The 26,482-nt window shown below is 43.6% G+C and overlaps 1 protein-coding gene across 6 annotated transcripts in view; it reads left to right on the top strand.

Moving 5' to 3' along the window:
- The first annotated feature begins 579 nt into the window (after positions 1-579).
- The window catches only part of BBX (BBX high mobility group box domain containing), a 147,947-nt gene continuing 122,044 nt past the window's right edge, over positions 580-26,482 (top strand). For 4 of the 6 annotated variants that reach the window (XM_076350358.1, XM_076350394.1, XM_076350404.1 and 1 more), the window contains exon 1: positions 3,928-4,000. The gene's annotated coding sequence lies outside the window, so the exon portion shown is untranslated. Of the gene's footprint in view, positions 611-2,297; positions 2,410-3,927; positions 4,001-26,482 lie in introns of those variants that run through there. The other 2 variants (XM_076350413.1, XM_076350349.1) reach the window with 2 other exon arrangements.

Genomic DNA, 26,482 nt, shown 5'->3' on the forward strand with positions numbered 1-26,482 from the left:
GCCGTGTTTTGGCCTCTGAATGAAACCCGCCCAACTCGACAGAGTAAGTTATCGCGGGGCAGCGCGGGGGGCGGCCGGGGCTGGGGCCGAGCGGGGCAGGGCCGGGCCGTGCCCGCCGCCCGCACCCCGCCGCGGCCGTTACCCCGCGGCGCTGCCCAGGGCAGGCGTAGTTTACTCTCGCAGCCCTCCCCGGGCGGCCAATGGACAGCGGCTGCCGACGCTGTGGCCGGCGCGGCTCCGCGCAACCCTGGGCGCCGGGGGCCGGCGGCCAGCGGCCCCCGCTACCTGCCCCGCGCCGCCACCGCCGCCGCCGGCTCCTCAAACACTGTGAAGAGCAGCGCGACGATCTTTGTGTGAGTGTGTGCGCCAGCGGCTCCCTCGCGGGCCGCGGGTGTAACGGCGCCTCTGAATGGCTGGCGAGCCCGTCCCTCAGCACGCCGGCCAATGGCGGGCCGCCTTATATCCCGGGGAGTGTTGTGGCTCTGCCCGGGTTGCATGGCTCTGTGTGGAGCCGCGTTCCGCGGGCGCCGAGGCGGAGGGGCTCCGCTGCGCGCCGCGCCTCGCTCCGGCCCAGCGGCGCTCTGCCCGCCCGCCCGCCGGCCCCGCCGAGGTGAGTGCGCGCCGCCCGCCGCCCCTCACCGGGCGGCAGGGAGACGGACGGAGACGGGCAGCGGCAGGCAGGGAGAGGGGTGCCCTCGCCCCACACTTTCCCCTCCGCGCCCCAGCGGCGGGGCAGCCCCCCGGCCCACCCCCCGCGGCGGCGGCGGCCGGGAGGGAGGTGTGGAGCTTCCCCTGCCCTGCGCGGCGGCGGCCGCGGTTCCCAGTCACTTTTCCTCCCTCTCGTCAGCCCTGCCTTCGTTTGAAAGTTTGGGCAGGGGAGGACGGCTGGGTTGGTGCCGCCAGCCCTCTGCCCGGTCGGGAGGGCAGGGGTGACCGGGGGTGTTTTACCGGGGGGGCGAGGTGAATTGCTTTGCAGCGCAGTGCATTTAAAAAAAAAAAAAAAAAAAAACAGAAGAAGAAGGCAGCAGGGGTAGGCCAGCCAGTGCCAGGCTGCGTTTGAAACCAGGCACCTCTCGCCGCCACAGAGAGAGAGGCAAGAGCAGCGGCGGCCGCGGCGGAGGGAGGAAGGGGAAGGAGGGCGAGGAGGAGGAGGGATAGCCATCGGCCGCCGCTCGGTGTGTGCCTCCGGGGGGACTTGACAGAGAAATCGCGGCAGGCAGAAACGAAACTTCATCCCGAGGGGCGGCGAGGCGAGGCGCGGGGGAGAGTGCGCGGATCGGTATCGGCTGCTGCCGGCCTGGGGGGGCTCCGCGCCCCCGCCGGGAGAAGGGGGGGGGGGATATAAAACCAGAGAGGGCGAGGGAACCGATCCGGCGGCCGCACGGGGCGGGGGCGGGAGGAAAAACCCCGGCGCCGACCCCGACAACAACAGCGGCCGGGCTCGGCCGGAGAGTTGGGCTGTGCGTTTTCCGGTAGTCATCGGCGATGCACCCGGGGCGGCGGCGGCAGCGGCCCCGGTGGGCAGCGGGGGGGCGGGGGCGGGCGGCCCTGCCGGGGTTTCGCGTGGATGTGGGATTATGTTGTGTCAATAAGTTTAAGGTGGAGAAGGAGAAAGGGAGGCGGGCGGGGGCCGGGGGGGGAGGCGGCGGCAGGCCTCGGCCGCGCGAAGTCCTATTTCTGAAGGTAAGTTGTGACATTGGGTGGTCGCGATGACAGAAAACTTGGCGGGGGGCGCCCCGGGGAGGGGGCGGCCGCCTCGGGGGGGGCTCTCTCTGCCGCCGGGAGCCGGATGGGTGCTCGGCTGTTATTTGCTGCTACGAGATCGGGTCGCTGGTAAATTACAGAAAGCAGCCCTCCTCCTCCTCCTCCTGCTCCCCCCCCCCGCTCTCCCCCCCCGCCAGCCGCTTCGCTCTTCCTCCTCTCGGGTTTATTTGCAATGTATGAAACTTGCATGGCTGTGAGGAGAGCCGATCCAGTGTAGGTTTGCGAGGAGGAGGAGGAGGAGGAGGACGGGGAAGGAAGGGTTGGAGGCAGGGGAAGGGAGGCAATCGCGTTAATCCCGGGCGCCGCACGGCAGCAGGTTTGCGTTGGAAATACCGGTGGCAGCCCGCCGCCGCTGAATGAGGAAGGTAAAACGAAGCGATGCGAGAGCCGCCGAGGCGACATGTACGGCGGCGGGGCGAGAGGCACCGGCAGGCGGCTGCCCGCCCCCTCCCTCCCTCCCTCCCTCCCTGCCTGCCTGCCTGCCTGCCTCCTCCCTCCCTCCCCGCCGGGGCGGGGAAGGACCGTGCCCGGGTCTCCCCCGCTCGCCGCCAGCCGAGCCGGGGGGCCGCGGGGCTTTAACCGTGTGCGGGGCGGATTCGCCACTTTTTCCGGGGGAGGCCCGCGGTTAAAAGTTTTTTTCCGGAGGTGAGTGTGTGCGGGGAGGCCGGGGCGCCGCCAGGCCGGCGGTGGTCACTCGGGCCTGGGGCGCCGAAACCATTGCCCGTCCTGCTGGTGACACGTCCAAGTCCCGCAGCCCGGCGGGGCGGCGGAGGGGCCCGGCCCGGCCGCCGGGGCAGGGACGGGGTGCCGGTCTCCATGTGGCTCTCCCGGCGGCGGCGGCGGCACCTCCTCCCCGGTGGCGGCGGCGGCGGCAGCAGCGGGATCATCGCCCGGGCCCGCGGGGAGGAGGAGGGGAGCAGCAGGGAGGTGTTTGCTGCCAGCCTGCCTCGCCAGATCCCGCCGGGGAGGGCAGCTGGGAGGGCCGGGGAGCCCCCCGCGCCCCCTCCCCGCGCCGCCGCCCCTTCCCTGCCCGCCCTCCCGCCCCCAAAGGTGTTGTGCAGACTTTTCCCCCGGGAGGGTGAGATTTATGCGCTGCATTATTGCTCCTCTCCTCCCCCCTCAAAGCAAGATGGACTCTCTTCTCTCTCCCTCTCTCTCTCTCTCACTCACTCACACTCTCTCTCTTTCTCTCCCCCTTTCCCTGTGTCTTGTCAGCCTTCAAGATCGACATTTTGTAACTAAGATGCAAACTTGATGGTGACCGGGGGCGGGGGGGCGCGGGGGGGAGACGGGAAAACCCTGGGTCACGGCGGTCTTTCTCCATATTTAATACCTTTTCTTTCCACCCCACCCCGGAGCCCGGATTCCGGTGGCCCTACACTTTGCACGGGCGGGGGTGGGCGGCCGGCGGGCGGCGGCTGCAAACGTCCGGGGGTCTCGCCGCTCTCCCCGCGGGCTGCGGTGGTGGAGGGGCTGGCTGGGCGGTCGCAGGAGTCCGGGCGGCTCGGCTGGGCTCTGCCGGGGGGGAACGGGCATTACCTGAAACTGTGTTACGGCGTTGCAGCCTTCCGTCCGTCCCCCTCTCTGTCTGTCTGTCTGTCTCCCCGGGTGGTTCTTGTACCTGCAGTCTGGCGGCTTATTCTTGATGTTAATTTTGCGTTGTTTGGCTTATCCACGCGCGGGGATTGATCGCTCACTTGTGTAAGTTCCCGGGGGTTATTGTTATGTATGCCTCCTTGCAGATGGTGGTCAACTTTCTGCCCTTTATTTTGATAATGCGTGTGTGTTTCTCTCTGTGTGCATGTAAATAATTACGTGATGCATCCCTATGTGTATGTATATATGTCTGTGTGTGCACATGAACATGCATCCGTGTGTACGAGAGACACAGAGGAAAAATAACCCACCCTGCTGATGCACACTCAGATGATTTGCTCCATTTGCCCAGTCCTAATGCCCTTTAAAGACACGGTGCATCTTTTGTTTGCTCCTTACGGTTTCCTGCGACTGTCATCTTGTTTTAATGACAACTTATCTGGGGTGGGGTTGAGGAGGAAGCAAGTTTCAAGTTTTGGGATCTCTCCTCTTGTTGGCGTTGTGGTGAGTTGCAATATTGTAAAATCATGGTGTGCTGATGATGTGCCTTTATTTGATACTTTATAGGTCACTATCACATGACAAAGGCTTTGAGACAGCTTCGTCTTCGTCTGTCTGTAATTTCCATTTGCCCTCCTGGGTAAGTATGTAAACTGTATACATGGAAAAAGAACTCAGTTGTTGTTGATGAGATAGAGGTCCTCGTGCTGCCACTTTTTATGTGGAAGATGCTTGTTCAGGTTTTAGCGCCTCAGAAAACATGTCTTCTCCGGGTGCTCATAGCAACTGCTAGATTACAAAGTTCGTATGTAGGGGTGGGTCTGAATAACCTGAGAATTAAAAGTCTGTGCATATTCAGATCTCTCTTCACTTCTTTTCTTTTTTCTTGTTTTTTTTCTTAAACCTTGTTTCATAAAGATAATCAGCTGATTGACTTAGGGCAAAAGTTTTAAACCAAAGTAACATTAGAATATGCAAAGTGCAACACACAGGTCAAAAACCTAATGAGAATGTAAAGTCCTTTTAAAATTCAGCGGTAAGAAAAATATGAAAATATAAACAGAATAGGTAATTTGAAATCTCTGGAGGTCCAGAATCAGTGAGAAGTTTAGCAGAACTGTAATATTACTGCAACAGGAGTTGGTTCAGTTTTAACATGTAAACTGAGAGCTAATTAGAATTCCATCCATGCTCTTCGTGTGTTAACTGTTTTCTCTTTTGGCATTGATTAATGCAGGTACCTATCAATTTGAAAGATGACTCTTAGTGACTAATTTACTAGTATTCCTAAGCTTTCAGGTACACAACTTTTTTTTTATTTGTATGCTGGGAAAAGTTTTGACACCTTTTGAAGGGTTTGACATCTTTTAAGCTGAAGTAGAAGTGGTAGTTTAAATAAGAGGTTCTAAATTTATGGGGTCACATTCATAGATGAAATAAAATGAGTGGCACTTGGAGCACTTCTCATAGAATCGCCCGTGGTTGCACTGAACTGCATTTGGCCCAAAATGGGGAAGTGGGAGGTAATATTTTTTTATGATACTATTGTGTACATAATTAAGACAAGACATGTATTTGGGGTAAGCTTAGTACTCATAAATGCGAATGATTAATAACATACTCTTGACCTTTTCCAGGCAGTGTATAGCAGACGTAGGGTAAGTGATGGTCCCAAACACGCTGGCTCGAAGGGGGCTGTTGGGAACAGCTGTTCTGGTGTGATATTATGACCACAAAACTAGTCTTAAGGCTGGGATAAGCACTATGGGGAGACGGTTCGAAGGGAGGATTCTGCCTGTTTTCCAGTTCCTGTAGAATTACACCCAAATTTCAGTTTTTCAGATTTTGTGGGCAGTGAGGTTGGTACATGTAGATCTGAGAGTATAAACACCAAATTAAATTACTGAAATTCTTTATGACAGACTAGTTGCATAGGAGAATATTGCTTTCAGTTTTATAGCATTACTGACGAGGATCATGTTCTGTGTAGAGTAATTGGTGCAACAATTTTCACAAAGTAAAAACGTATTGGGAAATTCAAAAACTGGCATATAGGCTTCAAACTGTTGTTCAGAGCTGAATACAAATGCACTGATTTCTGAACTTAATTTTCTGTGTTTTCAGGTAAGAGATTAGAGTGCTATAAGTGCCAAGGACTTTTTCTTTATTTGGAGTAGTAGTAAAGGGTAGTGAACAAGAATAGCTCAGGGACCTTGCTTCAGGTAGTATCTTCAGTCATTATCTGGTTTTAGTTTTATGTGATGAAGTGTTCTGGATACATGGAATTTTGGTCCTAGAAATGAAGTGATGATCATAATCTGCCCACAACTTTAAGAGGAGTGGACCTCGATTCTGTGTGTAGTGCTAAATGTAGGTCTTACCTGATGTTGAACTGGCGTGAACAAATTACAAAGAAAAGAAGGGTAGGGTATGTTTTTGATGAAAGAGTCATAATAGAAGCTTTAGAGGAAGCAGAGAAATATATTTCCTCATAGCTTAAAAAAAGGTAATAAAAATAATATGCCTAGTTAAGGGGAGAATAGAGATTTCATTAGATTTGTCCATGACTAGAAACTTCCATTTACTTTAGGGAGCTTTTATTTTGGTAAAAGGGAAGATTTCTTTTATTAAACAGTTCACAGTAAAGTAACCTTTCATGAATGGAGTTCAGTAATTCAGTCTTGACGTACAGGAGAGACACCTGGGTTCTGGTCTTGGTTAAGAAATGCTGGGTGCAGTGCTGGTGTGTCACAAGCTACAAGGGGGTGAGCTGCTTAGCAAGGGGCCTTGTGAATGCTTCAAAAATTGGCCCATGGTCTCAAAAGATTGTTGCATACTACTGTCCCTCTTGACACCGCAAGCTGATAAACCATTTCAAGCAGACACATAATTTAGCAGAAACATAACTGGCTTCTGTGTTGAGGTAAACTCAGAGTATTTAAGAAGCTTGCCCTTGATGCTTCTGAGTTTTTTGCGGGCTGCTTGCCATAAACCTGTCGCCTGCAAAACTTCCATTGGTTTCAGCAGGAGGTTTATTTAGGAAAGGAGTGTAGGAGTGATGGTGAGAGGAATTTGTCCATGTTTATTTTCCCGTTCAAGGAAGAAAACCTTTCTTTTTCGTAGCTGTTGTGTGAATAATTAAAGATACTAAATGTCAGTTTTCCACATAAAATACCAGAGGTAATTGTGCAGTTATTTTATAGCTAACATTTTTCCTTTTCATCCAGAATGATCTTAATACACTTTATTCGTAAATTAGCAGTTCCATAGGTTGCGATCCTGTAAGCATGTGAATATCTTTGAGCAGATGACAAGTCTTGTTAAATTCACTGATACGATTGCTCACATTCAGAGCTTAAAGTTATTCGAAGTTGCTGCCGCTCGTGGTCTGCAGGCTGAGGATACGCAACGTCTCTGAAGCTCAGTCAACATGGCGTTAGGCAGGGCAGTCTTCTGGCATAGAGCTGGTAGCACAGAGTGGTATGAAGAAAGGAAATTTTGACCAAGTGAGCTGGGGAGAGTTACTCTTCCATTGCGCATAGCAGTTGGGAAGGTGCAGGTGAGGTAGACACGACCTGCGGTGTGTAAGGCTCTGCTGTCATGTGAAAGCTGTAAATGCATCTGCAGTGAAATCTGGGCACCTGGGAGGTGAAACACTGCCTCTCTTTCGACGGTACGTGGCACTTGCAGTGTTCAGGCCTCCCTGTTTCTTTGAAGGTGGCTCCTTGGTGGAGGAAGGTACTATAAATTACAGTTGGAACTGAAATGAAACTCTGATTTTAATTTCTGAGTGTGCCACAGGCTGTCTCTGTGAGTTCTGGCAAGCGACGTAGTCAAAACCAGAGGCCACTTTCCAAATTTTGGACCCAAGTCGAACTTCCTGTGCCCTGCCACGAGGGTGGCCTGCTGCAGCTGCCGGTGGAGTCAGCGGCACTGCTGTGGCCCGCTGGTGGCTTCCAGGGTAAGAGTTTACTCTTGGAAGCACAGCCATATGTCCCTTTGCCACCTGCAAATGGAGACTAAGGGTACTTCCCTGTATCATGAAATCATATGGTGCCCATATATTGGGACAGTTTTCCGAAGTGAATTAAGTTGGTTTTAAAGCAGTGTGGATCCTGTTTTACCTTACTGTAACCTTAATAATTTGCTTTCTTTATTACTTGGGAGTCTATAAAGCTGGATTGAAATAGTAGTCGTATGTATTTCAAAATATTCTTGAGAAGAAACAGGAAAAAGTCACTTTCTGACTTCCATAGTATTTACTTTATTTCTTTTCTTTCTACCATGTTCCCCCCACCCCCCTTTCCTGGGGTATCACTGTCAAGCTTTTTCATTCTGTTTTATGTCGAAAGATTATTAGGACTTACTTCCTTTTTGTTATTTTATTTTTTTAAGATTGGTAATGATACAGTGTTTCTGTCCGAGAGCAATGTGGTGAGCCTGGTACTAGTGGACGTGTGAATTTCACAAGACTTCTACAGCTGTCACCCTTCTTGACAGTTTCAGAAGGGGTAAGACCTGAACCAGCACAAGGATTACTCTAACTTACAAGAATGGCTTGATGGGCTGCTGTTAGATTGCATTGCTTAGAAAAGAAAAAAAAAAAAAAATCACATGGTATTCTCTCTCAATAATAATGATATTATTAATAATTGGCAGTTGTAGGCATTGCCTTATTCATGTGCTTATGTCCTGTCTGGCAAAGTACATAAGCCATACTGTAATCATACACCTCAAAACAAGGAACAATCATTTTTATCCCTGTTTTAGGCATCTGAGATACAAAGCAGTGAAGGATTCTAGGCTTGCCTGCAGTCACTTAGCAGGTTAGCATTAGCAGGAAATGGAATAAAATCCACATCTGACTCCTTAGTTTTGTGTCCTTTCCCTTGGTGTATGCTACAACTCTGAAGCTTTCCTGGTAAATGCATGTCTTGACATGTGAGTAGTCTCACTGAATTCTGTGCCAGGTGGGCATCTTTTGCTAATACTCAACTTTCATTCATAATGCTACTTTTTAAAAGAAAAAAAAAAAAACACCTTCAAAACAGTGTGAAGTTACTGACTTTCAATTCAGTTATATTTATTGACAGGAGAGTCTAAAGTAGGAGAGCTTCCTTAAGAGTTTTTGCCACTAAATGTGGTATTTAAGCTGCTGTGTATATTACACTATTTATTTAATACTAACTTCCTTGTATTAACTTTATGGAGTAAGATACTGGTTTTCATAGCAAAGTTCTTAAAAGATGCATTGATCTAAAATAGTTCTTTACAATTAAATTATTTTTTATTCATAATCTAATGTGAAATCACAATTTTCTTATGAAACATGGAATTGACAGAAGCAGTTACTTTGACGCGGTATTGTGATAAATAGGGTAACTTACTAATTTGAACTTTTATTTCTAAACGTGCTAAACATACTTCATACTGTAAGATTTTCAGATTTGCTGATTACTAGTGTTTTGTTACTGAGAATATGGGTTGGCTTTGATTTTAAAATAGGAGTTGTATTTAAGGAGGAAAGCATACTTTACTAATGCCTGAGCGTAGACCTAATTGTAGTATTCTCACAATGATAGCAGCATTTTATTATTTTTAATATTTATAAATTTGATTACATAAAAGATGAATCAACAAAGAGGAAGAGCATGGTTTTGACACTTTCCAGTGTTCGTGCCTTTTCCTTTATAGTACACAAATGCATAATGTAATAGCAAGTCCTTATGAGCATGGACAATTCAGCATGTGAAAATAAACTAGCTTCAGGCAGATCCGAGTACAAAGAAAGCTAGTACAACAAAATCTCAATTTTTAGTGAGGGAAAGGAAAGTTAACAGGATTTTATGGGACTATACTAAGAAAATCAGTAGCTTAGGAAGCATGGAATTTTTATTGTCAGAAATCTTCCACGTGGGTGTTTCAATATAAGAGATTTTATAAAATGTAGCAATCGCTGAAAATAGGAAACAGCATTTTATTGACCCTTCATGTCAGAGAGCCTCATTCAGCGAAGATAAAAATAATTCCGTGGACTTGGACAACATGGGATCTATGGAAGTTAATTCAAGTGGAAGCTCTCTTGACAAGAAGCTTAACAAATCCTGTCTACACCTTCCCTTGCTAGGGGAAGTGGAGGGGTGTGTCTTCCCTCCGCCTGTTTGGTGTTTTTTGTTTGGGTTTTTTTATTATTTTTTCTTTCTGAAAGGCAATATGTATTTAGCAAATTGTTGAGGAGTCTGCTTTGAGACATTGTGAAACCACACTAACTGCATGCCCGGCTGTGGGGTTACTCTCCTCTTATGCAGGTGTAGCAAGAGGAAGACTTCTGCCATCCACACTCTCAGGAGGAGCTTCATGCTGCTCTTCTGAAACCCGGAGTTCCCTGCAGCAAGGCCGGGCGCACACGTTAAAGGCCTGCTCCTTGGTACTGTTGATGAGAGCTGAACTGGCCCATGGCAGGATTCAAGTGAGGAAAGCTTAAACCTGGTCCTGGGCCTCTGGTGGGCTGGGTCATGGATTGGTGACTACACTGTACTGCTGAGCGTGCTGGGCAGTACTTTACTGCTGTTGGGTTGATGGCTTTCAACCTATACCTTTCAGTTCTTTCCCCACTATGTTTTTTTGTGCCAGCTATGTAAGGACTTTTAAATATATGCCCTGTCAGAAGTTGTTTGTCTTTTTGGTTTTGTTTTTGGGTTTTGTTTTTTCATTTGTACCCATGTCCTACACAATCAGGAGTTATCCAGCAATGGCAGTGGGTAAGGCATGTCACACGATAATAGTTAGGATTATATCTCTTGTGCTAGAATAGTAAGTCTTCACTCTTCAGCCTGTGTGTTCTTTTATGAAGCAAATAATCCTAGGGTTTTGTTTGTGTATGTGAGAGAATGCATTATTTTGTGGTTGTCAAAGCAATATTTAAGAGAAAGACATCACGAGAGATTTGGAGATGAAGCTGGATAAAGAAAACCTTGGGAGAGAATGGAAGGAGTGAGAGAGAACTTGATTTCTTATCTTATTTCAGCCTCTTCAGTGTGAAGTAACTCTACGAAAGTCAGTGGAGCTGAAATGTTGCGATGTTCTACATTAAAATCTGTCCGTGACATTTGGGAGGAAGTTGCTTTGTTTTGCCAGGTTGATGAAAAAGGCATTTTTGTGGTTGGCCATGTTTTAATTTGCTTTCCACAAGTGGTCTTTGAGCCATATCGTGCCTACAGTCATCTACAGTTAGCAACATCATGCTGATTTTTTTTTTTTTTTTTTTTTTCCCCCCCTCCTTATGGGATGAAGTACAGGAACATCAATGTATCTTGTCCTAACTACTGAAGAGCTGAATCCTGCAGCTACAACTGCAATTGGATTCCTGAACAAAAAGCCAGAACCAGAGCCGCATCAGCAATGTGCACCCCTTCACAGATCTGCTGCCTGAAGTTGCCGGTGGCCTGTAATTCCTCAGGAAAGCTGCAGATTCCACATTATTCTTAATTATTGATGTGCAGAGAGTCCTGCCAGGGTCATGCACCCGTTGTACTCAGCGATCAGCGCACAAGCTTATAGGCAGTCCCTGACCTGATGATGAGCAATGCAGGAAGGGCTAGGAATAGAGACATTGCTGAAATACTCAGAGTTCCCATAAATGAGAAGAGGGTGTAAGAACATAAAGTGTGAGAATGCCATTTGGTAGATAATATGTTTTCTGGCACGTATGCCATTTTGTTCAAATGTGTTTGCTTCCCAAGCTGGTTATGTGGCTAGGCAAAGAAAGCATTCTGATGTACTGCAAACCAATGGTTGGAAATTATAGATTTGGAAAGAAGTAGTATTATCACCTCCACTTCATTGGTATGTCTGGCTTCAGATGTTCTTTGTCTTTGCAGAAGGTTTCTTTATACCCAGATTTCATGTTGAAGAGTGCAAAATTCCTGCCTGGCTCAGTTCTAATCAGTGAGTGCTCCGTGCCACAAACTTGTGAGTTTCAGGGTTTAGCTCTTGTTTGAATATGTTTGTAATCTTTTTTTCTTATTTAAGTAAAGTGTCTTTATTTGTATTTCTTCCCTCTAATTTGTTTGAGATACTCTTTCATGCATTGTGTTAAACATCAGTCATCAAGTACTCATAATATATTTTGAAACAAGTATGCAAAATTGCAGCATGATCCAGCACTGATTACAGAGCTATGGCATATGAATTAATAAGAAAATAAAAACAGTATCATTAATTTCCAGCTGCTTTTGAGAAACAGGTGTTTATAGGGGGAAATTTAGTGTCTGCAAAATGAAGAATGACAAAACTGGTAGCAAATATATTAATGCAAGTAACTATTCACAAGTTACTTCCTCTGTTCTATTGATTAAAAATGGGTTCCAGTGCTGAAAGAGTAAGCAGAAGCTCCAGTGCCATTCTTTTAAAAGTGTTGGACTAAAAGAAGACAGGTGGCAGAACTAGAGCGAGGGGATGAAGTTTTTAACTTTATTTCTTAGTATAGAAAACCTTAAATAAGGGAAGTAAATTATGGATAGCTAAGTGTAACAGTTGGTTGAATGTGTCCATTTCCCATTAATATGAGAGAGAATTGCCCATGTGTGTGAGGGGAAAATTATCTTTTAAGTGTTTCCCTCGGTAGTAAATCCGTACTTTCCTTGCATCTCTTGTATGTGCTTGCTTGTGTTCATCTGTCTCACCTCAGCATTGTGTACCAAAGCAGCAGAAGGTAAATAAAGTCTATGGTTAAAAGTGACCCAGGCAAAATCTTACACTGTGAGGGCCCTCACCACGGTTTGGACCGTCAGTTTCCTTTGGAGGAAGCTGTCGAAGGGATCTGGATGCTCACTTGCAGGCTTTGAAGTCTCTAAGTTTGCTGTTACTCAGGGCTGGCCTGTTGTTCAGGTGGGAGCTCCAAAGCAAGCTTTGGGCCTGCGTGCCTGCAAAGTCTTCCTGGTTTTTAATCGGCAAAGGAAGATCCTGCCCTCCTGAGAGACATGTCTAGAGGAAACAGATTATTTATTTATATAGTGAAGTGGACTCTCAAGGATGTCCCTGTCAAGCCTTCTGTTTTGCTGTGCTGTGTGGCGATGGGGCCAAAGCAAGTGAGAAGATGCTGGAGTGCGGGGAGGGAAGCACCTGAGAAAACTAGCCAGATACTGTGTTTTGTCTAAGAATTGTCCTGCTGGTTTCTGTGCCACGGGTGATTTAGTTTCTGTGTGCAGTCTTGCTTTCCTGGATGGACCCACAGGGCTGCATTTGAAGTTTACTGTTATTCTTCACTTACGGAGATAGAAAGAGAGAAATCGAAATGGGTGTCACAGACATCCCCATGCAATCGGTCGCAGGAGAGAAGGGCACAGTGCAGGTCTTCCAGTGAGGACAGTATGTGTTCTTATTCAAGGATCCTAGAGAAAAAAAGTCTTTGAGTGGGGCATGGTGTTTTGTGGAGCGCTAACAGGCTTTGCAGAGATTGAGCAGGGCTGAAGGAGAGAGTGGGGGGAGGCACAGTGAAAGCAGGGAGGTTTTTACACCTCGTATTCCTGGCCCTTGTGAGCCCCTCTGTACGTACGCTTACGTGTCTGATGCCTTGACATTCCAGTTATACCTATTGAGCTGACTTAAATCATGATTTTGGTCAGTAAACACTTGGTTTAAATTGGTGCTTTTAATCTCATTTTGCTTTGGTGTTTTTGTATTTGTTTTCTCAGAAGCAATCTCTATTGGTAGACGACTGTTAAAATATGTTGCTAAATATAGACTTTACACTAAATTTGGTACTACTTTTTTGTTAGTTCAGAGGACGCACTGTATGCCTGCACACTTTCTAAGCGATTATGTGGCTTACATGCATTTATTTAGATTGCAACTGTTAAGAAAGTTTTGCTTTAGGACATGACAAATTATGCTTTTTTTAAATTGTGGCCTTTAAAAATGTCCTATTTAATAAAGCTACACACTCATGCACGAACACACACGTGCACACAAGTTAATGCAAATAGAGTTTGCACATAAAATGTAAGCAAAGTATTATCCCTAATAAGGTAACCGATTCCACTGTAACCGAATGCAAGCTTTTAGAACTAGCAGAACTCAAACTTCTCTGCTTTGCTTTCTCAGATGAGGAGGAAAACAAGTGATCTTGCTTTTTCAGTTCCCAGTTAGTTTCTCAACTTTATATCAAATTCCACTAAGTGACTCACAGAGCAAAAACATTTTCTCTGGAAATGCAGTGGAAGTTACTACTTTCAGGTAACTTAGTTCTAAACCTAATGCTTGTCCATGGTCCTTCGATGAAGACTTACCTGTTCAGTATTTGAACTTCGTTTACAGTTTTGACATCAAACATCTGTAATTTATTTTAATTTAATATAAATTGAGTTATATAATATTACAGTAGAACTTAACATTGGTTTGTCATAATTTAAAGGTAAATTACAATTAGATTTTTTTTATTAAAATACATTTAGCATCAATAACACCTGATTGAAATTCGAGTCTGATTTCTTTGTTCAGAAAGGATTCATTTGTAACTGTATCTGTTTCTGTTAAGCTGAATATATTTTCTCAGATGACTTCAGTATCCATTATCCAAAGTTTCCGTTTGTAATAACGGATGCCTTGGGCAGTATCTTCCGCCATTAAGGAATGCAGAGTAGCTCACTAGGTGACACTGTTGCCATATTAACCTTTATTTGTGGGAGCTAGACCCCTCTGTAGCTTCTAGCAGATATAAATCAACAGATACCCCTCTGTTTACACAGTTACATACTTAACGTAAAAAAAAAAAAAAAAAAGTTGTTATTATTTTAAAATTGCTGTTGCAAGCTTTCCTCTAGATTATGTGGCATGTGACTGTGACTTTAATGGTTGAGAGGGGACTTTATAACTTCCAGGAATGAATCTAACACCACTGGTGTCCAGAAACCAAAAAGTGAAACCAAGTTGGTTAATTGATGCTGAAGGTATTACTAATGTATTAGATGAAGAAAGAGTAAGGAAAATAAATTTAAAAAATTGGTAAATATGTCATAGCAACTCTGTGGGCTAACATGGGTAAAGAATTCTAACCCCCACCCTACCAAAATGTTAATAGCATCTGGGCAGAGTCAGAGAGCTTGATAATATGTATTGACTCTGCAGGTCCATGCAGTTTTTCTGCAGCGGGGGAACCATGTAGCAGTATGTGTGACCATTAAGGAATGCAGAGTTAGACCTCAGGTAGTAGAAGGGCTGTGCTCAGAAATGTGGAGTGTGCCTGAGGCCTGGTGGCACAGTTACACAAACTACTCGTATATTGCAATTTTGCCCCCGCCCCCCCAAAGGAGGAGTTACACACTTCAAGAAGTGTTTTTATGGCCTTCTCTGCCTAGCACAAACATAGGTTTCGTGCTCCTGTCTTTGTCCTGTTTTTCCATATTCTTTCATATCTATGTATAGGGTATTCAAAGTCTCGACTGTTATTGTGGTCTTGTATAACTAAATATAAAAAGATAAGATTAGAAGGCTAAACAGAAATTAGAAGAAAATCAAAGCAAAGGTCAAAAAGCTATTGTAGGTCACAAATATTTAAGACAGTCAATTTTTAAAAAAGAAAAATAAAACAAACCTTCCTTAAAAAATTAAAATGGGAAAACTAATGAGTATTACCTACTTTCTTAAGAAGAGAACAAGCCAAAGTAAGATGAATCACTGATCCTGAAAGGGTCGTCATTCTCACTTTCACATACATTTGGTACAAGATCAGTAAGAAAATAAAGTAGTTGCGTATTTAGGCAACTTTTCTGATGGAAGCTGTTTATTGCTGAAGCATTCATGTTTTATGAAGCTGCCCTAAAACAATTAGCTCTTGTTTAGCATAAGTGTTTAAACAGAATGCTTTACTAATGCAGCTGATTTTATAGTTATTGCATTTCCATAGGATTGAACTATTCTTGTTCTAACTTGCTTCCCCCCCCCCCCCCCCCAGACATGTGAAATGTTGAGGCTTTCTTCCCGTTCAGAAAAGAAGTATTTGAGCCAAGATTTTCTCAGGAGAATTGGTATCTTTAAGGGTGTTCTGTCTGAGATGTCTCAGGGAAGCCTGTTACTCAGCGTGTGCTTAGCAGTGTTTTCCTGCTAGGTTACATTGAAATGGGCTACTGGTCAGGCTAAAAAATGTGGATATAAAATTCACTTTGGTCTGAATTCAGAGTTGGTGTGAGCTTGTGCAGTTCCACTGAGTCTGCTTGAACAGAATTTGGCTGCGTTAGTCACGGGGATTGTGGCAAAACCAGCTAGGAGCAGTGCGTGTTTAAAATATTGCTGTAACTACATCAGTAACACTTGATTGGAAGAATGAGACACCCTCACTCCTTTTTGTTTTTTATTTGTGGGGGAGGGGGTTTGGTCCCATCACTGCAATTAAGGCTTGCTTTTTTCCCTTTGCTTTGGAGAGTTAGTCAGATGGATCAATTTAGTGAAATAATTCCACCAACAGTTCACATTTAGATGACAGGCCAGTCTTTTTCTTGAAACAATTTTATACTCAGGAACTTCCAGAAAATCATATCTTCACAACCAGAAGCGTTTCTGCTAGTGCTGAACCAAACTAGTGTCGTTGCCAAGCAGTCTGCTTTCATGGCAGCTCCAGCCAAGCAGAGAGGGAGTGCAAAGGCAGGTGCGCTGTCTTAGCGCGAGCACTCCAAGTTTGTATAAGGTAGGCTGCAGGGGAATATCCTTTGCAAAGTATCATATGTATTACTCACTGTCTGCAAAATAGATTCTGTCACTTTCCCAGGTACTCCCCACACACACACACCCAAAAGTGACAGGGGCAACTAACCATATGTGTGATTCCCCACCTCCCATCCAAAATGGAGCTATGCTGTTACCAGTGAGCTGTGCGCCATTAGGTCTAATCACTGTCACACTGAGTTCAGTGAGAACTTTGCTATTGACTTCAGTGGAAATAAGTTCTGACTTGTAAGAAAACCTTAATGAATCTTATTGAAGATTCTTTAAGGACCATCTGTACTTTACTGGTATAATGATACTGGTGATTGGTGTGAATTTTGCTGTTGTACAGATGTGGGTGAAAGTATGAGCATGGATGCAGTAACCTTAGAATAAAGGTACAGTATGCTACTACAACTTTTTCAGCTACAGTACGGAGACGAAACAAAGCAGCAAAATCCCTTTCACAAGGGTGTGCTTGCATTTCTGTAAGTTTGCTTTTTAGCCCCTTGAGGTATGCTGGTATAATAACTGGTGTAGAAGTGAAGCGCACACACAAAAAATCCCTTGCTAGGTATAGACTAGTATCCTGGTGCTGTAGTACTTGTTCCAATTGTGTTCTGGTATAGCTGAAACAAGACTATTTTCTAAGGTAGACAAATTCATGGAATAATGCATAAATTATACTCTGATGGTGCTAGGAGCAAAGAAGAGTGATCTTGGAGTGAGTTTCTAGTAAAATGTGTCCCAGACACTGAATGAACTTCTTCAAGTACGACCTGGGGCATACGCAATGCTGTATCTATTACAATTTACTATTTAAGCTCAAATATATTCAGAGGGATGGGTGAAAGTACATTCCAACTCTGCAGTTATATTTTTGCAAGCAAATGAAAGGTTAGCACTTCCTTCTAGGATTCCGGCAAAGGGTGAAAATTGTGCCGGATGGAATAGGGGGGAAAAAAAAAACACTGGCTGGTGCTGCAGTTTTTACCATTAACTTGCTTCATGATCTCGGGCAGATTGCTTCCTCTTTCTTTCTCTCTCTGTTTCTCCATTTACAAACTTGGGATGGTGATGGCTTCTTCCTTTGTGAAGTGTTGTGCAATCTCTGGAAGAAAAACTTGGTGATGAGTAGCAGGGCAGTAGCAGGAGAAGAGTTGTCCAGATTATTTATTTTTTTGTTATTACCGTGCATTGGCTCTATCATAGGGTAAAATAGCAGTTGCATTAATTGTGGTGGTGTTACAATACTTGGGGAAAATTTTACACTGAAGCTCAGTTTCGTTTAAAGTTTGTGAAGATCTAGAAAAGATGCCTGCTTCTTTCTCTAGAGAGGTGGACTTCAGGTTGACTTTTAGCATTTCATCCTACCAGAGAGTCAAAACTTTCCTAACACGTATATGAACAAAGTCTTTAAGAGTGCTTACTGTAGAACACAGATGGTGTTGTCATTCATATGTGTTACATATTTTGTTAAACAGCACATTATTAGGGTGTAATAACACTTTGCTCTCCTATTGTGTACTTTTACAGGCATCAACTAACTACATTTTACAAACATTTCAGAACCAGTGTTACCACCCCTGTTTTGCAGATTGCAGAGTAGACCCAGGGATGTTCAGGTAAGACCGGATGGCTCATGGCAGAACCAAGTACAGAACTCCTGAACTTCCTGCAAGTTTCTACATCACTGTTAAATTTATACACCAGCTACCTCTTTTTTACTAAAACACCTGCCCTGTGTATGTGCATATATTACTTTTCCGTATTGGTAGGTGAAAAAAATGATAGTGAACTGTCATCTATCGATTTCAGGCTTACTGGTTAAGTATTTGTGAACTTACCAAATCTGTTAGCATCCAAGTTCAATTCAGAATTCTTCTACTACATTGAAGACCTTGTGCTGCATGATAGAAACATAACCTTGTAGGTCAGAGCTTTTGGACCTGGTGTTTTGTTCTTCCAACCCAGGGTCTCTTCTTAACTCAGTCCTGTGTGAATATTGCCCTCCGTTCTTCCTACTTCTCTGAAAGTGACTTTTGCAAGAGCGCATAAGCATGTTCTGTTTGTGGTCCGAGATGTGTGAAGGTGATAGAAAAGTATTTATGCTGGTTCCAGGCATGAGCTAAGATGTCCTACTGCTCAAAAGGGCTTCTTAGGCCAGGCCTGGTCTGTACTTAGATATTTCAGAGTGTTCAGTTCAGTTCTCTATTCTGAGCTTCTTGCTCTAAGGATTGGCACAAGTGGTCTGGAAGGAAGTCAGCATTGCGGCAGCGTGGGGTTTTGTGGGGCACTTCGTAGTTCAGGACCCAAGTTTAAACTTGTAGTTTCATAGTAGGTCAGTAACAAGGAAGCCTAATGACTGTCTTTTAAAGCAGATTAGACTGAGAATCCATGGATCTCGTGCTTTCTTTTCTTAGGCTAGTACTGTTCAGAGCTGTGGACTTCTGTGCCGACCTAGGGTTTTAAGCATGTTCCACTTTCTCAGTTGGCATGCAGTCTTGAGCGTACCAGAACTCAATTACACAGAAAATTCTTAATATCTTGTTCACCTTCTGATTTCAAATCCAGCCATCTGTGTGCTATACTGTGAAATAAAATGATAGAAAGCTAAGCAGATAATCGGTAAAAATCGGTAGATCCCAAGGGAGTTATCCCCCATCCTTGCTCTGCAGTTCCAGCCAGCACTATCAGGTTTTTTAACTGCTGACCTTTTTTTAAATGCTGCCAAACTTGCATATTTTGGACTGAGTTTTTCCTGTGTTGGGTTTATCTTTAAGACAAGGGCCATGTAGGGTTTTCATCTGAGGGAGATGGGAAAGAATTACTAGAATAAAAATATTAATCTTCAAGGGGAAAAAAAAAATACCAACTGAAAAACAACTTCTAAAAAAACCAACAAAACAAAAAATGGGGAAACAGCCTATAGATCTTAAGGAGCTTGGCCTGAAGAATGCTGGTCCTGCTTGCCATCCAAAGAATTGATTTTTTTTTTTTTTTTTTTTTTTTTTTAATTTCACAAATACAGAAGTTTTTTGTTTGGCTGGTTTTTAAGAATTGATCTTTGTGGAGAGGACAAAGATCTTTACATACTTGATTATTTTAGGGCCCAGTCCTGCAATGCCTCTGTCATAGCGGTCTCCCTGAGCTATTGCCGTTGCAGGATTGAAGCCCTACATGCAGCTAATCTTACAGGGACCTGATCCTGCTCTGAGACACTTTGGCACAGATCCCTGTGCACATGCACAGTTCTGGGTAAGCTGTTGTGGCTTGGCATCAATGAAACAATTGGTGAAGAGGGATCTGATTGTAGATTCCGGTTTATGAAGCAGTGACGTTCCTCTTGGAAATCTGATAAGACTTGTTACATACAGAAATTTGTAAATTCTGTAACCTGAGTGATTTTTTTAGAGGTGTTTCTCAAGAAATACAGACAATTACATTCCTCTTTTTTTCCTTTAAATGTAAGGCTAAACAGTTGACAGCGAAAGGAGATCAATAAGGGTATAGATAAAATAAAAAACAGAAGGGGTAAGTGGCCCAATAGTGTGTCTTTTGTTTTTAATACTTCTTCCTCCAGTTAATACTTGAATAAAGTAATTAATTTATGTAACTGCTTGGAAAGTTCCCTCAACAAAAGTTTTCAAAAGTCAAATAATGTTTGTGCAGAAAAATAAATATTCTGAGACAAAGTAAAACAAATCGTATCCTGACAGCTAAGGAGTAGTGTTTCAGATGGGAACCAGGCTGAAGCCATGCCGTGACACTTCCTTGACCTGGACCAGATGCTTCTGGGTCCTTAGAGAACTCGCAACTTGAAGCAAAGTTAATGCTGGTCAGTTTTCGCTGCTGGTGTTCGGAATGCCGTGGACAACAGTGAGAACTGAAAATCATCAGATACTTTTCACTCTGCTGCTGCTTGGGAGTGCTGTTATTATCAGGTCCAATTCAGTTACGCTCACCAAGAAGAGGACTTCTAGTCAGGGTATGAGAACTGTGTCTATGCTGCCACTGGTTTCAAACCATCCTGAAGAATAAAGTAGTAGCTCAACTCCCTGGTACTGCAGTTAGACTGCTATGAGCATGTACACAAGCAGAAAGTTAGCTCAGGGACCTTCCCGCTGCATTGGTAATACTGCAGAATATAGGACTAGTAGAGAAATAAAATGGGAATAAGAGGATATGGCAGGATATGATTCACTTGCATCAAAGTGGAATTTCTTGTAGGGTCCTAGAATTTTCCTCTCATGCTTTATGGTGTTATTGAGACCTGCAGTGGGTGTTGGATCTGATCCATTCAGGTGCTAGAGCATGCTATTTCTTTTTCTCTGTAGCCAAGGACTGAAGGTGGCTCTTAGATACATGTCTGCAGTTACAGTCAGACTGACTTAACGTCATGGTGCTCCAGAGCAGGGAAGAGGCTGAACCAAATAGGTCGTGACAAGGAGATGTCTCTATTCCTAATACCCAGAGTGAGGTAAGAGTATAGCAGTACCTGGGCTGTCCTTGCAAGGTGTTGGCTGTATCTGGGGCAGGTACGGTATGCCCTGCAGTTCTGATTCCCTGATCATCCAGGTTGAGGAGCCTCTTTCTAGAGCTCCCTGCGTGTTTGTCTGGGTTTCTTCTAGTGGAGATTGGGATGGGTAAGGACAACTGTGAGGAGCATTTGGGTGTCTTCCAGACAGTCAGGACACAGACACAGCTCAGTCTGGGAGGGTTTCTCAGTACTGGAGCTGAGGTGTGGTCAGAGGTTGTCACGGACACCTCTGAACTTTGGCTTCTAAGTTAATTGTATGGCTACTAGGACTTTAAGAGTAGGAGGAGATAACCGGGGGGAGGAATATGATGATTATCAGAGACAATCCCACTTGTGAAGTTACCAGGGAAGCTTATGAAATCGTAAGACTTTTTATTCAAAGACACAAAATTTCTGTCCCTCAGGTATACTGTGCCAACTTGATTCATTGCCTGACATTTTGTAATTGTTTCACTCTTTAGCAAAAATGCATTCTGCTTATGGATAAAAGAGGACGTTTCTGCTGTATTTCCTTTGGCTGTGGGTCTGTAATTATTGTTCTTGAGTTTATTTATGAGCTACTAAGGCCTTTACTAGAGATGATTTGCTTGTGACGTCAGGAAGAGCTGTTCCTGTTTTGAGTCTGTTGACAGTTTTTCCTTTACCAGAAGGAAGTTCCAAAGAGTTAAGTTTGCTACAGTTGACACCAAGTACACAGCACGGTAGATCTCCACTGGGTTCAGTGAAGCAGTTGCGGGATGATGGGGGGGGGGGAAGAAGTGCTCCCTAACTGTTCTTGCATGTCTATGTATCTGTAACAAATCACTTAGCTCCGAGAATAGAAAGGAGCAGGTTCATTGAGGCTGTTGATCAGGTTCATGGAGTCACATCATCTGCACTCCTCTGTGCTTTTTAACTTTTGAATTGGAGCAGCAGAGGTTTTGCTTAAATAAAGAGAACCTCATTTCTTCTCTATTGTCTGCAGCTGCTATTGTCTTTTGCACCTCCACAAAGTAGGTGTGATGAGTTACCTCTCTGAGGGGGCAGTAGGCAACATGTAAGACATGAGGATGGAGATCCATGGATCTTCACCTGCTTGTTACTGTGTTGAAAAACTTCTTCCAATTGTCTCCTTCTTTGGAGAACTTCACTCATTCATTAAGTTGGGTATGTATGATAGGGGTGGAGGGGGATGAGGAGAGGAAAAACATTAACTGGCAAGTCAAATTGCAATTAAAAAGTAATGACATGGAATCAGATCTTTTAGGAGAACTGGACATGTGTTATCACCATATTAAAAGTTAAGCGCATGCATAATTCCTTATAAGACTGAGATGATTATTGGGTTTCAAAATTGCACCTGACTGCAAAGATTTTCAGCCTAAATTCATATTATTTCTATGTGGAATCTGTTTCAAATATGTGAAATTTACTGCTGGTGACAAGTATTTGATCATAACGTTATTTTAAACTTAGATGCATCAGCTTCCAAAACTTAGGATTCTTGACAGATATTTAAATATTTAAAACACCCTCCATAAGATTACTAAATCTAGCAGTTCAACTATATAAACAATGCTAGGAATAATGAACCAGAAAATACTCAAAATGGCATACCCTTTCCATAAATATTTCTCTCTTATTTTAACATTCACCATGGTGAAACACAAGGAAAGTAACTCCTGAATGTTTATTTGTTTTAACTGACTAGCTTGTTGCTGGAACAAGCTTTCGGGGAAATCCATGGAGTCCCACAAGGTGGCAGGAGCTAACTGTTCTATACTAGAGCTGTGGTCTGAAGGAAAGTAAAGGTAATAAACTGGTCTTGCTAGTTGCATGCACTCAAATCATGAGCAAGTTAGACCAAAATTTCAAAAATCCCCCTTGTTTAGGTGTTTCTTGGACTTCTGAATAATTTGGACAAATGAACGAGATTCTGTCCTCAAGAATCTTACTTCAAAAGAGAAAGCTCAAGCATTCTTACTTTGTCAACAAAAAGGACCTTTATTTTCACTCAGTGGTGGTAATTTGCTTGTAATGTGCATCATCACTGTGAGTGGAGAGCAGGGATGAAGCCATGCAGGAACTTGCTGGCATATGAAGTTCACAGTTTAACAAATTGGCAGTGAGCATCTCTAACTTGCAAACTCACCTTGACATCATGGGAATGCTGATGGTGGGACACAGCAGCTGGGGCTGAGGGACTGTGGGAGTAAAGGAATTCTCTGCTGCTTCAACGAGGCCATAGAGGTGCTTTTCTTTGGAAACTCTGGAGAATCAAAATGGCATTAAAAGTATCCAAGTTTGGGGATTATTGGAAGTAATCAAAATAGCTCATCCTAACTAGCGAGACTGTGTTGGCTAGTATATAGTGCATAAGGCTGAAATGTATTCCTTCCTATTCCCACTGTCCTGATCTTTCTTTAGGCTGCTGGAGTTCTTGTTTCACTCTTGCTTTTGTTTCCACTTACCTGCTGATGGTCAGCACTCTCCTGAAACGTTCTGTGATCAGGATGTAAAGCACTGCAAAAGAACAAGGGGGTTAATGAAGTATGTGTCATCGAAGGCATGATTCGAGACCTGTGGTTATATGCTCATGCTTGCTTAACCTTGCACTTTGAGTTCTAAGTCTCTCATTTTTGTAAAATCTCTCTCGCCTGCCTCAGAAGAAATCTGTGGACTTTAGGGTTTTAGTTGGCAGGAATAACACTGAACAAAACAGTAGTAAGATGAAGTGATTGGCCCTGATTCAGTGGACCACAAATTGTTGGTTTTAAGACTTGTGAATCTCTTGATTTGTGTTAAGAGATTTTATTTTAAATCAGCAAATGTCCATTTCTATTTTTTGAATGAGAGGACAGATCTGTATGTTAGCCAAGTATCTTTGGGAATTTGGACAACCCTGTTTATGTGGACAGACAATGCAATTCAGTAGGACTAAGTTGAAATTGAGAATAGGTAGCTTTCTTAACCAGTAGACAGATATTAGGAGTAAAAACAATTCAACTCTTACACAAAATTTCAGTTTCTCCCATCCCACTTAGTCAATTGCTTGTTACTATGCCATAGGAAAATAATCTAAGCATTTGTGATGGTGATATCTGGAATAGCCATATGAGGTGAATTGAGTGAAAATTCTTCCATGCCTGTATATGAAACAGTGTTGTTTCTTTTTCTAGTAATGGTGGAAGCAACTTAAGAATATTTAAAATCAGTTCCGTAGTGACTTACAGACCTGTTACACTAGCATGCATTGTCCCGTAAAATGCCCACACCTCGTTTTACTGACAGGAGTGACAGGACGATGTGGAGATGAACGTTTTCAGCAACTGCCATAAAGGAGTAGTATAGTATAGTAGTATACCATTGTCTTGCCAAAATGTGGGAGCTTCAGAAGCATTTTTTTTATACCCCTATTTGCAGGAATGCATGGAATTTTGGAAAATCTTTGTTGTTAGGGCAGAGCTGAATAATTCTAGTGGATGCAGTCAGATGATACTTAAAATTTCAAAGTGAAAATTTTGTGATTTCCAATGGTTACACCTTTCACTTGCCTCTAATTTGAAAAGAATTTTAGTTCCTACGTAAACATCTTAAAATAATGATTAGGAAAGTAAATAATTAAGCAAGGATTCAGCATTTGGTGAGCACACTACTGAAATCTGTTATATGCAGTTGAAAAGGCGCATGATTTACGCAGTTATGTACCAATAGGATTGGACTGACTATCAGAATTTAAATTAAATGACTATCAGCTGTGAATTATTAAAGGAGTTGGTGCTTATTGAAGCAAACTTAGCTATATCCGTCATTACTTCTGTTTGAAATTTTCAGTCATGCAAGTGAGATAGATGCCTCGTTCCCATTGCAACTCAGTGAGAAGCAACAGGTCACTTACATTGACTTGAAATACAGTCCCCCACCACCTACATGTACATATAATGAAAGAAATCAGTTTTAAACTTGAAGATGGGAGGTCATGTATTACCAAGGTGTATTACAAGTCTCTGTATGCTACAAACGTGTACCTTGATGTGGCTCAGAGAGTTTGCTACCGCTGCGCATTCAAAATAATATAGCAAGGTAAAGCTTGATTCTTAAGTTTCTTTATTCACAAAAGGTCAGTGATCGTGGTAATACTAGGGGTAGAAAGAGTAATGCAAGCAACTTGCTTTAATTCGAGCACAGAGTCAATACAGAAAAAGGCTCCAGAGTGTGTAGTGACATACATCTTCTTGGGCAGAGTGGTAGCTTTCCAGAGAACAGTGGACACTGTGTTGTGTTTTTCAGCAGTGATAAATAAATGATCGTGAGAGATTTCTGCTTTGTGGTGTACTTAAAATTATTACAGTGAACTGGGAGGCATAGTGAAGATTACTGAATAGTTTGGCAATTGATAACAATTGCTGTATGACTCCAAATTAATCACAGTATTACTAGGGGAAATAGAGGTGGGAGGTGGAGAGGACTACACAGGACGTGTACCTCTCCAGTATAAATATCTTCTTCCAGGAAACCCAGGGTCTTCCCTCCATATCTGCCAAACCCTGTCTTTAATGTCTCAACTATTCTGTTGATTTTAGTTAATTCAGGGACAACTGGAGTTGTCCCATCCACCAGATCCCCTACCGAGGTGCTGAGTGCTTTCTTTTCTCCATGACCTCCTTGAAAATACAGGGCATCACTGGCCTCTGGTAAATGCCCAACACAGCTAAGGAGTTCAGCCAGACCAACAGGCAAATATACTGCCTGTTTACTAACAAAGCTAAGAGTTTTCTGCATCCTTCCCAAGTCTGGTTTGCAGTTGGATTTGATAGATTTTGATATCTAGGGAGTTGGCTGTGCAGTATGCAGGGTCTTTAAAAAAACAAAAACAAAACCAAAAAAACAACAAGAAACCCCAACAAAAAACCTCAAAAGATTCTTTATTACTAACTTTTTTGAAGTACCTTGTTAAAATGTAACATTTTAAAATCCAACCTATCCATAAAACCTGGCATAATCTCAAACCTTAAGGGTATGTCTACATTGTAGACCACTGTGTTTTGTAGTTACCTGACTGTGCTTTCAATAAGGTAGAACAAGTATCAGAAGTGGTTTGGCAGTGATAGCATGGAGCTCTGTGCATGCTAATTTAACTTGCATTGAGTAAGGGTAAATTAGCTCATGCTGGGCTGGGCTGCTGTAGTTAGTTCCTTGTACTCGGTTAGTTGGTTTAAATCGGATTTCTGCGTCTAGGAGCATACGGCTGCTGAAAACGTCTGGAGTCTTTAGGGCCAGTCACTGACAGTTGGTGCCATATGCAGTGAGGCATGTCCTGGACATTCCTTGAAGATGCAAAATCTGGTTAGGCTGCAGTAACAACTCTTCCTACACTAGCAAGTTGCAAATCCTGTTTATGGATTTCTTTTATAGCACTGGATGTTGAAAACAGTACTTTCTCTTGGGAAATTATTATTCAATTAACTTGGTATTTATTTTGATATTAAGTTTTGTTGTTGAAAGTGACAACTAGTTGGGGATAAGATCTGCTTATTAGAGGGCTTGTTCTTGGGTTTTATAGGAGTGGGGGGGAGGCAGGGGAGGATAAGCGTCTTGCCTTTGGTGCTCAGGGTAGATTTTTTTGTCCTGCTCTTCTGTCTTTCCTTAAAGAAGGTGTAATTGAAAACTAGAGTCCTTGGGAATGTATGTGAAATACAGAAGTAAGTCAACACTGAGGCCAAGTTACCTGTGTTTATCTGAAGTATCTAGTGTGTACCAGTCAATTTAGTATCTATTTAGTACCCATTGCTTAAATAGATCAAGCTGCTCTTCTAGTGACTTCAAGGAAGTCAGGTATGTCCAAATTTAAAAGAAACTGTAAATGTGATGACTGACTAATTAGTGCTCCAATTATGGGGCCAA

The sequence above is a fragment of the Aptenodytes patagonicus genome, chromosome 1 (genome assembly GCF_965638725.1).
Source record: "Aptenodytes patagonicus chromosome 1, bAptPat1.pri.cur, whole genome shotgun sequence".
Lineage (NCBI taxonomy): Eukaryota > Metazoa > Chordata > Aves > Sphenisciformes > Spheniscidae > Aptenodytes > Aptenodytes patagonicus.